Here is a 10000-nt window from a genome sequence, read left to right as displayed (position 1 = left end):
GCGGAGCCCCCCCCTTCCCGCCGTTGCCTCTTGCCGCTACCCCCCGCCCCCCCCCCGCTGCCGGTTTGCGCGGAGCCCCCCCTTCCCGCCGTTGCCTCTTGCCACTACCCCCGCCCCCCCCCCGCTGCCGGTTTGCGCGGAGCCCCCCCTTCCCGCCGTTGCCTCTTGCCGTTACCCCCGCCCCCCCCCCGCTGCCGGTTTGCGCGGAGCGCCCCCGCCTGCCGTTGCCTCTCGCCGCGGCCACCACCGCCCCCTCCACACCCCCGGGCCCCCGTTACCGGTTTGCGCGGAGCCCCCCCTCCCGACGTTGCCTCTTGCCGCTGCTGCCACCCCCAGCTCCCCACACCCCCCGGCTCCCGTTAGCGGTTTGCGCGGAGCCCCCCCCTTCCCGCCGTTGCCTCTTGCCGCTACCCCCCGCCCCCCCCCCCCGCTGCCGGTTTGCGCGGAGCCCCCCCGCCTGCCGTTGCCTCTTGCCGCGGCCGCCACCGCCCCCCCCCACACCCCCCGGCCCCCGTTACCGGTTTGCGCGGAGCCCCCCCTCCCGACGTTGCCTCTTGCCGCTGCTGCCACCCCCAGCTCCCCACACCCCCCGGCTCCCGTTAGCGGTTTGCGCGGAGCCCCCCCTTCCCCCCTTCGCGGGCTGCCGCTTCCCTCCCGGGCTGCCCGGCTGCTCTCTAACCCCTGCGACCGAGGCGGCGCTGTTAGGGCGGCCGTGCCGGTGCCCCTTGCCGCAGCTAGCCTCTCGCCGCTGCCCCTCCCGTCCGTCGTCCCCCGTCCCCAAAAACTTGCTGCTCTCCACGCTGGAGCCTGCACGGGGGAGGTTGCGCTCCGCTCCTCCGGCCCTAAAGCCGCCCTCCGCCCGCCCCCCGGCTTGCCGCTTGGCTGGGCTGCCCGCCCGCCCGCTAATCCCCCCAACGCCCCCACCCCAAAAACACCCCAGCCCTACCGCATGCCGCTCCCCCTCTCCCCGCTCTCGCTGACCGCTGCCACCCCCCCCCCACCCCTCCCCCCCGAAACAAACCCCCCAGCCCTACCGCATGCCGCTCCCCCTCTCTCCCTAGCCTGCCCCCCCCCGCCGCCGCCGCCGCCGCCGCCGGGACCCCGCCTCGGTCTGGTGGCGCGCGCTCGGAGATCCCCGGCTACCCGTCCGTCCGTCCCTCCCTCCCTCCCGCCCCGCCCCGGGGGAGGGCCCGGGGCAGCGCGGGCAGGCGGGGAGCAAAAAAAGGCGCGGGCGCCAAAAAACGTCGGGGTCCCGGGGTGGCGGAGGGGGGCGGCGGCGGGGGGCGGCGGCGGGTACACGGCGCCGGGTCCAGGGCGCCGGGTCCAGCCCGTCCCGGGGCGGGGACAGGTGGTGTCGTCCGTCCCCGCCCCCGTAACCTGCTCTGAAGCATCCGCTTCCCGCCGCGGTTCGCCCTCCACCCCCCCCGCCGCACACGCAGCTGCCGCTTCCCGCCGCCTCTGCCCCCCGCCCCGGGATCAACCACTCGCCGGGTCCAGCCGGTCCCGGTCCCGGGAACCTGCTCCCGGGGCCAGCCGGAGCCACGCCCCCTCCTCTGACGCTTCCAGCTGCCGCCTCCCCTCCCACCCCCCAAACTCACACTGGCCCTCGCCGGCCCGCCCACCCGCCTACCTGCTTGCCCGCCGCCGCTGGGTGGCGTGCCGGACACTCTCGCACACAGGTACACAGACAGGGACACAGGGACACAGGCACTCAGGCACACAGGGACACAGGGACACAGGGACACAAGGACACAGGGACACAGGCACTCAGGCACTCAGGCACTCAGGGACACAGGGACACAGGGACACAGGGACACAGGCACTCAGGCACACAGGGACACAGGGACACAGGGACACAGGGACACAGGCACTCAGGCACTCAGGCACTCAGGGACACAGGGACACAGGGACACAGGCACTCAGGCACACAGGGACACAGGTGGCGGGCCGGAGGCCGCTCTCCACTGTGTGGCAGGGGTCCAAGAGCCACCCCAGCCCAACCCAGAGGGTCTTTTGCACCTCTCTAGAGGCCACCCAGAGACCCCAGGCCGCAGCAGAAGCCTCCCCCGCACGCTCTGCAGGCTTCCGACCCACCCCAGGCCGCAGCAGAAGCCTCTCCCGCACGCTCTGCAGGCTTCCGACCCACCCCAGGCCGCACCAGAAGCCTCTCCCGCACGCTCTGCAGGCTTCTCAGCCACCCCAGGCCGCAGCAGAAGCCTCTCCCGCACGCCCTGCAGGCTTCTCAGCCACCCCAGGCCGCAGCAGAAGCCTCTCCCGCACGCTCTTCAGGCTTCTCAGCCACCCCAGGCCGCACCAGAAGCCTCCCCCGCACGCTCTGCAGGCTTCTCAGCCACCCCAGGCCGCACCAGAAGCCTCTCCCGCACGCTCTTCAGGCTTCTCAGCCACCCCAGGCCGCACCAGAAGCCTCCCCCGCACGCTCTTCAGGCTTCTCAGCCACCCCAGGCCGCACCAGAAGCCTCCCCCGCACGCTCTGCAGGCTTCCCACCCACCCCAGGCCGCAGCAGAAGCCTCTCCCGCACGCTCTGCAGGCTTCCGACCCACCCCAGGCCGCACCAGAAGCCTCCCCCGCACGCTCTGCAGGCTTCCGTCCCACCCCAGGCCGCACCAGAAGCCTCCCCCGCATGCTCTGCAGGCTTCCGTCCCACCCCAGGCCGCACCAGAAGCCTCCCCCGCACGCTCTGCAGGCTTCTCAGCCACCCCAGGCCGCACCAGAAGCCTCCCCCGCACGCTCTGCAGGCTTCTCAGCCACCCCAGGCCGCACCAGAAGCCTCCCCCGCACGCTCTGCAGGCTTCTCAGCCACCCCAGGCCGCAGCAGAAGCCTCCCCCGCACGCTCTGCAGGCTTCTCAGCCACCCCAGGCCGCAGCAGAAGCCTCCCCCGCACGCTCTGCAGGCTTCTCAGCCACCCCAGGCCGCAGCAGAAGCCTCCCCCGCACGCTCTGCAGGCTTCTCAGCCACCCCAGGCCCCAACAGAAGCCTCTCCCGCACGCTCTGCAGGCTTCCGACCCACCCCAGGCCGCACCAGAAGCCTCCCCCGCACGCTCTGCAGGCTTCCGTCCCACCCCAGGCCGCACCAGAAGCCTCCCCCGCACGCTCTGCAGGCTTCTCAGCCACCCCAGGCCGCACCAGAAGCCTCCCCCGCACGCTCTGCAGGCTTCTCAGCCACCCCAGGCCGCAGCAGAAGCCTCCCCCGCACGCTCTGCAGGCTTCTCAGCCACCCCAGGCCGCAGCAGAAGCCTCCCCCGCACGCTCTGCAGGCTTCTCAGCCACCCCAGGCCCCAACAGAAGCCTCTCCCGCACGCTCTGCAGGCTTCCGACCCACCCCAGGCCGCAGCAGAAGCCTCTCCCGCACGCTCTGCAGGCTTCCGACCCACCCCAGGCCGCACCAGAAGCCTCCCCCGCACGCTCTGCAGGCTTCCGTCCCACCCCAGGCCGCACCAGAAGCCTCCCCCGCACGCTCTGCAGGCTTCCGTCCCACCCCAGGCCGCACCAGAAGCCTCCCCCGCACGCTCTGCAGGCTTCTCAGCCACCCCAGGCCGCAGCAGAAGCCTCCCCCGCACGCTCTGCAGGCTTCTCAGCCACCCCAGGCCGCAGCAGAAGCCTCCCCCGCACGCTCTGCAGGCTTCTCAGCCACCCCAGGCCGCAGCAGAAGCCTCCCCCGCACGCTCTGCAGGCTTCTCAGCCACCCCAGGCCCCAACAGAAGCCTCTCCCGCACGCTCTGCAGGCTTCTCAGCCACCCCAGGCCGCACCAGAAGCCTCCCCCGCACGCTCTGCAGGCTTCCGTCCCACCCCAGGCCGCACCAGAAGCCTCCCCCGCACGCTCTGCAGGCTCCCTTGTCTGCTTTGGAAGGCCTCCCATCCACTCCAGACCTGCCTGGAGGCCTCCCTCGACTGCTCCCGGGGCCCTCGAAGCCACCCTAGGCCTTTCTGGAGGACCTGCTCGACCGCTCGGGCGGCTTCTGACGCACCCTCGGCCATCCGGCGCCCAGCAGCTCCCAGGGCCAGGCACCGGCCTCCCCCTCCGGCCGCCCCTGGGGCCGGGGGTGGCTCGGACTCGGCGCCCCCAACGTGTCGTCCCGTCCCCCCCCCGCCCCGCACCGCCGAACATTCGCTGCAGCCGAGGGCTTGCCGCTCGACGCCTACCCCACCCGCCCAGCCCCCCGCTGCGGCCCGGCGCTGCCCCGGCCGCTGCGCCCCGCCTCTCATCGCTCCCCCCACCCGGCAACCGGCCGCCGGGCACGGCAAGTCCCAGGGCAGGGAACAGGTGCTGCCGGGACCCCGTGCTGGCTGCCGGCTTCCCGGGGCTGCCCCGGGCACGGACAGGTCGCCCCCCCGCCCCGGCGAATGTTCACCGAACCGGCTGCCGGCTGCCTTCGAGCACCCCCCGCCCCCCGCCACTATCGTCCCCCCCGCCCCCCCCTCCGCCTCCGCTGCCGCTTCTCCCCGCACCGCCTCCACTGCCTCCCCCCGCCGCCGGCGAACGAGTCGCCGGATCCGTAGGGTGCCGGGAGCCCGAACGGCGAGCGGCTCCGGCTGCTGCCGGGACCGGGGGGATTCGAGCCGGTCCGGCCGCGGCCGGGACCCCGTGCCGGAAGCCGGCATCCCGGGACGGCCCCGGGACGGCCCCGGTCGCCGGCCGGGTGACGTTCAGCGAAGCGGCTGCCGCCAGTCTTTGGGCCTCCCCCGTGCCGGGGCCGCGGGGATTCGAGCCGGTCCGGCCGCGGCCGGGATCCCGGGCCGGACGATGGCTTCCCGGGCCGGTCCCGGTCGCCTCCCGGGTGACGTTCACCGAAGCGGCTGCCGGCTGTCTTCGAGCCCCCCCCCCCCCTCCGCCTCCGCTGCCGCTTCTCCCCGCACCCCCTCCACTGCCTCCCCCCGCCGCCGGCGAACGAGTCGCCGGATCTGTAGGGTGCCGGGAGCCCGAACGGCGAGCGGCTCCGGCTGCTGCCGGGACCGCGGGGATTCGAGCCGCTCCGGCCGCGGCCGGGACCCCGTGCCGGAAGCCGGCATCCCCGGACGGCCCCGGGACGGCCCCGGTCGCCGGCCGGGTGACGTTCACCGAAGCGGCTGCCGGCTGTCTTCGAGCCCCCCCCCCCCCTCCGCCTCCGCTGCCGCTTCTCCCCGCACCCCCTCCACTGCCTCCCCCCGCCGCCGGCGAACGAGTCGCCGGATCTGTAGGGTGCCGGGAGCCCGAACGGCGAGCGGCTCCGGCTGCTGCCGGGACCGCGGGGATTCGAGCCGCTCCGGCCGCGGCCGGGACCCCGTGCCGGAAGCCGGCATCCCCGGACGGCCCCGGGACGGCCCCGGTCGCCGGCCGGGTGACGTTCACCGAAGCGGCTGCCGGCTGTCTTCGAGCCCCCCCCCCTCCGCCTCCGCTGCCGCTTCTGCCCGCACCCCCTCCACTGCCTCCCCCCGCCGCCGGCGAACGAGTCGGCGGATCCGTAGGGTGCCGGGAGCCCGAACGGCGAGCGGCTCCGGCTGCTGCCGGGACCGCGGGGATTCGAGCCGGTCCGGCCGCGGCCGGGACCCCGTGCCGGAAGCCGGCATCCCGGGACGGCCCCGGGACGGCCCCGGTCGCCGGCCGGGTGACGTTCAGCGAAGCGGCTGCCGCCAGTCTTTGGGCCTCCCCCGTGCCGGGGCCGCGGGGCTTCGAGCCGGTCCGGCCGCGGCCGGGATCCGGGGCCGGACGATGGCTTCCCGGGCCGGTCCCGGTCGCCTCCCGGGTGACGTTCACCGAAGCGGCTGCCGGCTGTCTTCGAGCCCCCCCCCCCCCTCCGCCTCCGCGGCCGCTTCTGCCCGCACCCCCTCCACTGCCTCCCCCCCGCCGCCCGCGAACGAGTCGCCGGATCTGTAGGGTGCCGGGAGCCCGAACGGCGAGCGGCTCCGGCTGCTGCCGGGACCGCGGGGATTCGAGCCGGTCCGGCCGCGGCCGGGACCCCGTGCCGGAAGCCGGCATCCCCGGACGGCCCCGGGACGGCCCCGGTCGCCGGCCGGGTGACGTTCACCGAAGCGGCTGCCGGCTGTCTTCGAGCCCCCCCCCCCCTCCGCCTCCGCTGCCGCTTCTCCCCGCACCCCCTCCACTGCCTCCCCCCGCCGCCGGCGAACGAGTCGGCGGATCCATACCGTCCCGAGAGCCCGAGGCGGCGGCACCCAGTGCGGGTCCGGCCGAGGCCGGGACCCCGTGCCTGTCGCAGGCTTCCCGGGACGGCCCCGGAACGGCCGCGGTCGCCGGCCGGGTGACGTTCTCCGAAGCGGCTGCCGGCTGTCTTCGAGCCCCCCCCCCCCCTCCGCCTCCGCTGCCGCTTCTGCCCGCACCTCCTTCACTGCCTCCCCCCGCCGCCGGCGAACGAGTCGCCGGATCCGTAGGGTGCCGGGAGCCCGAACGGCGAGCGGCTCCGGCTGCTGCCGGGACCGCGGGGATTCGAGCCGCTCCGGCCGCGGCCGGGACCCCGTGCCGGATGCCGGCATCCCGGGACGGCCCCGGGACGGCCCCGGTCGCCGGCCGGGTGACGTTCAGCGAAGCGGCTGCCGCCAGTCTTTGGGCCTCCCCCGTGCCGGGGCCGCGGGGCTTCGAGTCGGTCCGGCCGCGGCTGGGACCCCCGTGCCTGTCGCAGGCTTCCCGGGACGGCCCCGGAACGGCCGCGGTCGCCGGCCGGGTGACGTTCACCGAGGCGACTGCCGGCTGTCTTCGAGCCCCCCCCCCCCCTGCCGGAGCCGCGGGGATACGAGCCGGTCCGGCCGCGGCCGGGACCCCGTGCCGGAAGCCGGCATCCCGGGACGGCCCCGGGACGGCCCCGATCGCCTCCTGGGTGACGTTCACCGAAGCGGCTGCCGGCTGTCTTCGAGCCCCCCCCCCTCCGCCTCCGCTGCCGCTTCTCCCCGCACCCCCTCCACTGCCTCCCCCCGCCGCCCGCGAACGAGTCGCCGGATCTGTAGGGGGCCGGGAGCCCGAGGCGGCGAGCGGCTCCGGCTGCTGCCGGGACCGCGAGGCTTCGAGCCGGTCCGGCCGCGGCCGGGATCTCGTGCCGAACGTCGTCTTCCCGGGACGGTCCCGGGAGGGCCCCAGTCTCCTCCCGGGTGACGTTCACCGAAGCGGCTGCCGGCTGTCTTCGAGCCCCCACCCCTGCCGTGGCCGCGGGGATTCGCCCCGGTCCGGCAGCTGACGGTTCCCTGTGTCGGACGCCGGCTTCCCGGGACTGCCCCGGGACAGCCCCGGTCGCCTCCCGGGTGACGTTCACCGAAGCTGCTGCCGCCTGTCTTTGTCCCCCCCCCCCCGTGCTCTCCCTCAGGCGGGAGGTAGACGTGCTCTCCCTCGGCGAGTAGACGTGCTCTCCCTCGGCGAGTAGACGTGCTCTCCCTCGGCGAGTAGACGTGCTCTCCCTCGGCGAGTAGACGTGCTCTCCCTCGGCGAGTAGACGTGCTCTCCCTGGGCGAGTAGACGTGCTCTCCCTGGGCGAGTAGACGTGCTCTCCCTGGGCGAGTAGACGTGCTCTCCCTGGGCGAGTAGACGTGCTCTCCCTGGGCGAGTAGACGTGCTCTCCCTGGGCGAGTAGACGTGCTCTCCCTGGGCGAGTAGACGTGCTCTCCCTGGGCGAGTAGACGTGCTCTCCCTGGGCGAGTAGACGTGCTCTCCCTGGGCGAGTAGACGTGCTCTCCCTGGGCGAGTAGACGTGCTCTCCCTGGGCGAGTAGACGTGCTCTCCCTGGGCGAGTAGACGTGCTCTCCCTCGGCGAGTAGACGTGCTCTCCCTCGGCGAGTAGACGTGCTCTCCGCGGAGATCGCGCTTGTCGCCAAGGGGTCGCTGTTGCGCTCTGCCTCCGCCTACGTCATCGTACAAGCCGGCGTGATTTCTGCGACCTGCCGCTGGGCGGAGGTCGGCTGGTTGTGCGCTCGCGGAGCTGACGGCCCTCCAGTTCCGTATATGAGGGAACAAGCGACGCCGAGCACTCCCAGGGCAGCGCTGCCGAGCGGCTGCTCCAAGCCACCCGCCAGGCGGCTGGGCAGGGGTCCGTCTGGCTTCTCGGTGGCTTTCGCCCGGGTCAGAGAGGGGACCCGCGGGGCCGAACAAAGGCGCGGCGGTTTGGAGCGGCCGCTGGCGCACCCTCAGCGGTGTTGGATGGGTTTCGCTCGTCCGTGAGCCGGAGCCCAGCCCGGGCTCGGCAACGAAAGCGGGGAAAAGAAAAAAAGTTGACGAGTGGCTGGCGCCGGCCACTGCCGAAGTGTGGAACCCCCGAAGCGAAGTTTGCCCGGTGGGGCACGGGGGCAGAGAAAGCCGGGGAGATGTGGTGCCGGCGTCGGTCCCACCAAGAATGGAAAGCAAGCCCGTCCAGGCACGGCGAGAGAGAGCCCGGTAAGGGGCAGAGAGAGTTCCCAGCACTGGACCCTCTTCACGGGGGTTCCCCCCCATGGCCAAAGCCGCAGCCCGCGGGGGCACGGCATCTAAGGGAAAAGCCAGCGGCGGTGACTGGCCACTCGTACGCTATGGAGCCCCGGCATGGGGGGAGGAGGGCAAGCCGGTGCCCCAGCACGGCTTCCTCCTGGCTCCAGAGGGGCGCCCCGTGATGGAGATGTAACTCGGTGCAGCTTGAGGGAAAATGCAAGCCCACATTTCGGGGAGGCAGAGGTGCCCTGTGAGCCGGTGCGGCCCGGTGCAGCTTGCCCCCCCCCATCTCTGGAGGGCGCCCCGTTTGCTCCTCCGGCGTGTTGCCCGCACGCCGAGCCCCGTGCCTGCTGGCTGCTCCCGAGGGCGGTGGCGGGTGCGCGTGGCTGTGTCTGTCCCAGAAGAGCGAGGCCGTGGGGCCTCCGCTGGCTTCCTTTCCTTCTGTCCTTGTTGATCGATGAGGCCTTTCGGGTCGCGTCGGAAAGGGCCCCCGGCCGGCAGGGCAAGGGCGGTCTTCCTTTCCACTTCGCTTCCCGTCGCGTGTGAGGTGTCGTCCTCGTTCCCCCAGCCCCGAGCGGCTCGAGCGGGGGGGAGCCGTGGCGTTAGCGGCCCGGCGCGTGCCTTGCCGCATCCTCCCCTTTCCACCTCCCCCCCGGCGCTGGGGCAGGGTTCGGGGACCGGTCTACCGCAACCGGCTTTGTGACTGCTGCGTGGCCCCGTGAGTTTTCAGGTGTCCTAAAACGCGTGAGGCGCCGGTGTCGTCCTCGGTTCCGGGTACCCGCGGGTGCCGGCCGCGAGCAGCTGCGTGTGGCGGGGGTTGGCCGAGCCGAGAGCGAGGCGGCGGCGTCGCGAAAGTTAAAAGGGGCTAAAAGCGGCGCCGCGCGTGAGGCCTCACCTGCCCGGGTGGGGTCCCCGAGGGTTCCTCCCTAAATGAAACCTCTAGCCTGAGAAGGGCGGCTTTGTGGCCCGTACCCCCGCCCGCTGCCGAGCGAGCCGCCCCGGCTCTAAGGTCCTGGCGTGCCGGGGGCGCGCCCCGCTTCCGCGGGTCGCTGTCTCCTCTAGCACGTCCCGGTGCTCCCGTGGCAAGGCGGGGAGAGAGACGAGGGCCTTCTCCCCGCCGGGCGTGTCGGTATCGCTCGCTTCCGCTGCTGCTGCCTGAATCGTGCCCGGGATCTGGCAGCCAGGGGCCGGCCTCGGGGGCGGGGGAGCCCCAGCCGGCCTCTGTGGCCGCGTGGAGTCGGGAAGCGTGTGCTTGCGTGCGCACGCGAGGGAACTAGCCGCGTCAGCGGGTTGCCGGGCCGCCTCGTCCGCGGCCTTCGCGGGAGGAGCCCGGCCCGCCAGGGTCGGAGAGGCACCGTCCCCTCCGGGGGCGCCGGTGCCGCCTTCCCGCCCAAGGTGCCCGGTTCGCGTTCCCCGCCGCCGGGGGCGTCGCTGCCATGCCGCCACGGCCGCGTCCGCGATGCCGCTCCCGCGGGTCGGAGCCGGTGGACGACAGGAGGCGAAGGCGAGAGAAGGGTGGAGGGGGGGCCGTGGCGGCCGTTGTCGCTCAGAGAGACCCAAGGGAAAAAAGGGCAGGGCGCGCCGGCGCGGCGGGTGTCC

Source organism: Melanerpes formicivorus, unplaced genomic scaffold (genome assembly GCF_026170545.1).
Source record: "Melanerpes formicivorus ecotype bairdi unplaced genomic scaffold, bMelFor1.0.p_v2 SCAF_920, whole genome shotgun sequence".
NCBI lineage: Eukaryota > Metazoa > Chordata > Aves > Piciformes > Picidae > Melanerpes > Melanerpes formicivorus.
Note: the sequence above shows the minus strand (reverse complement) of the source record.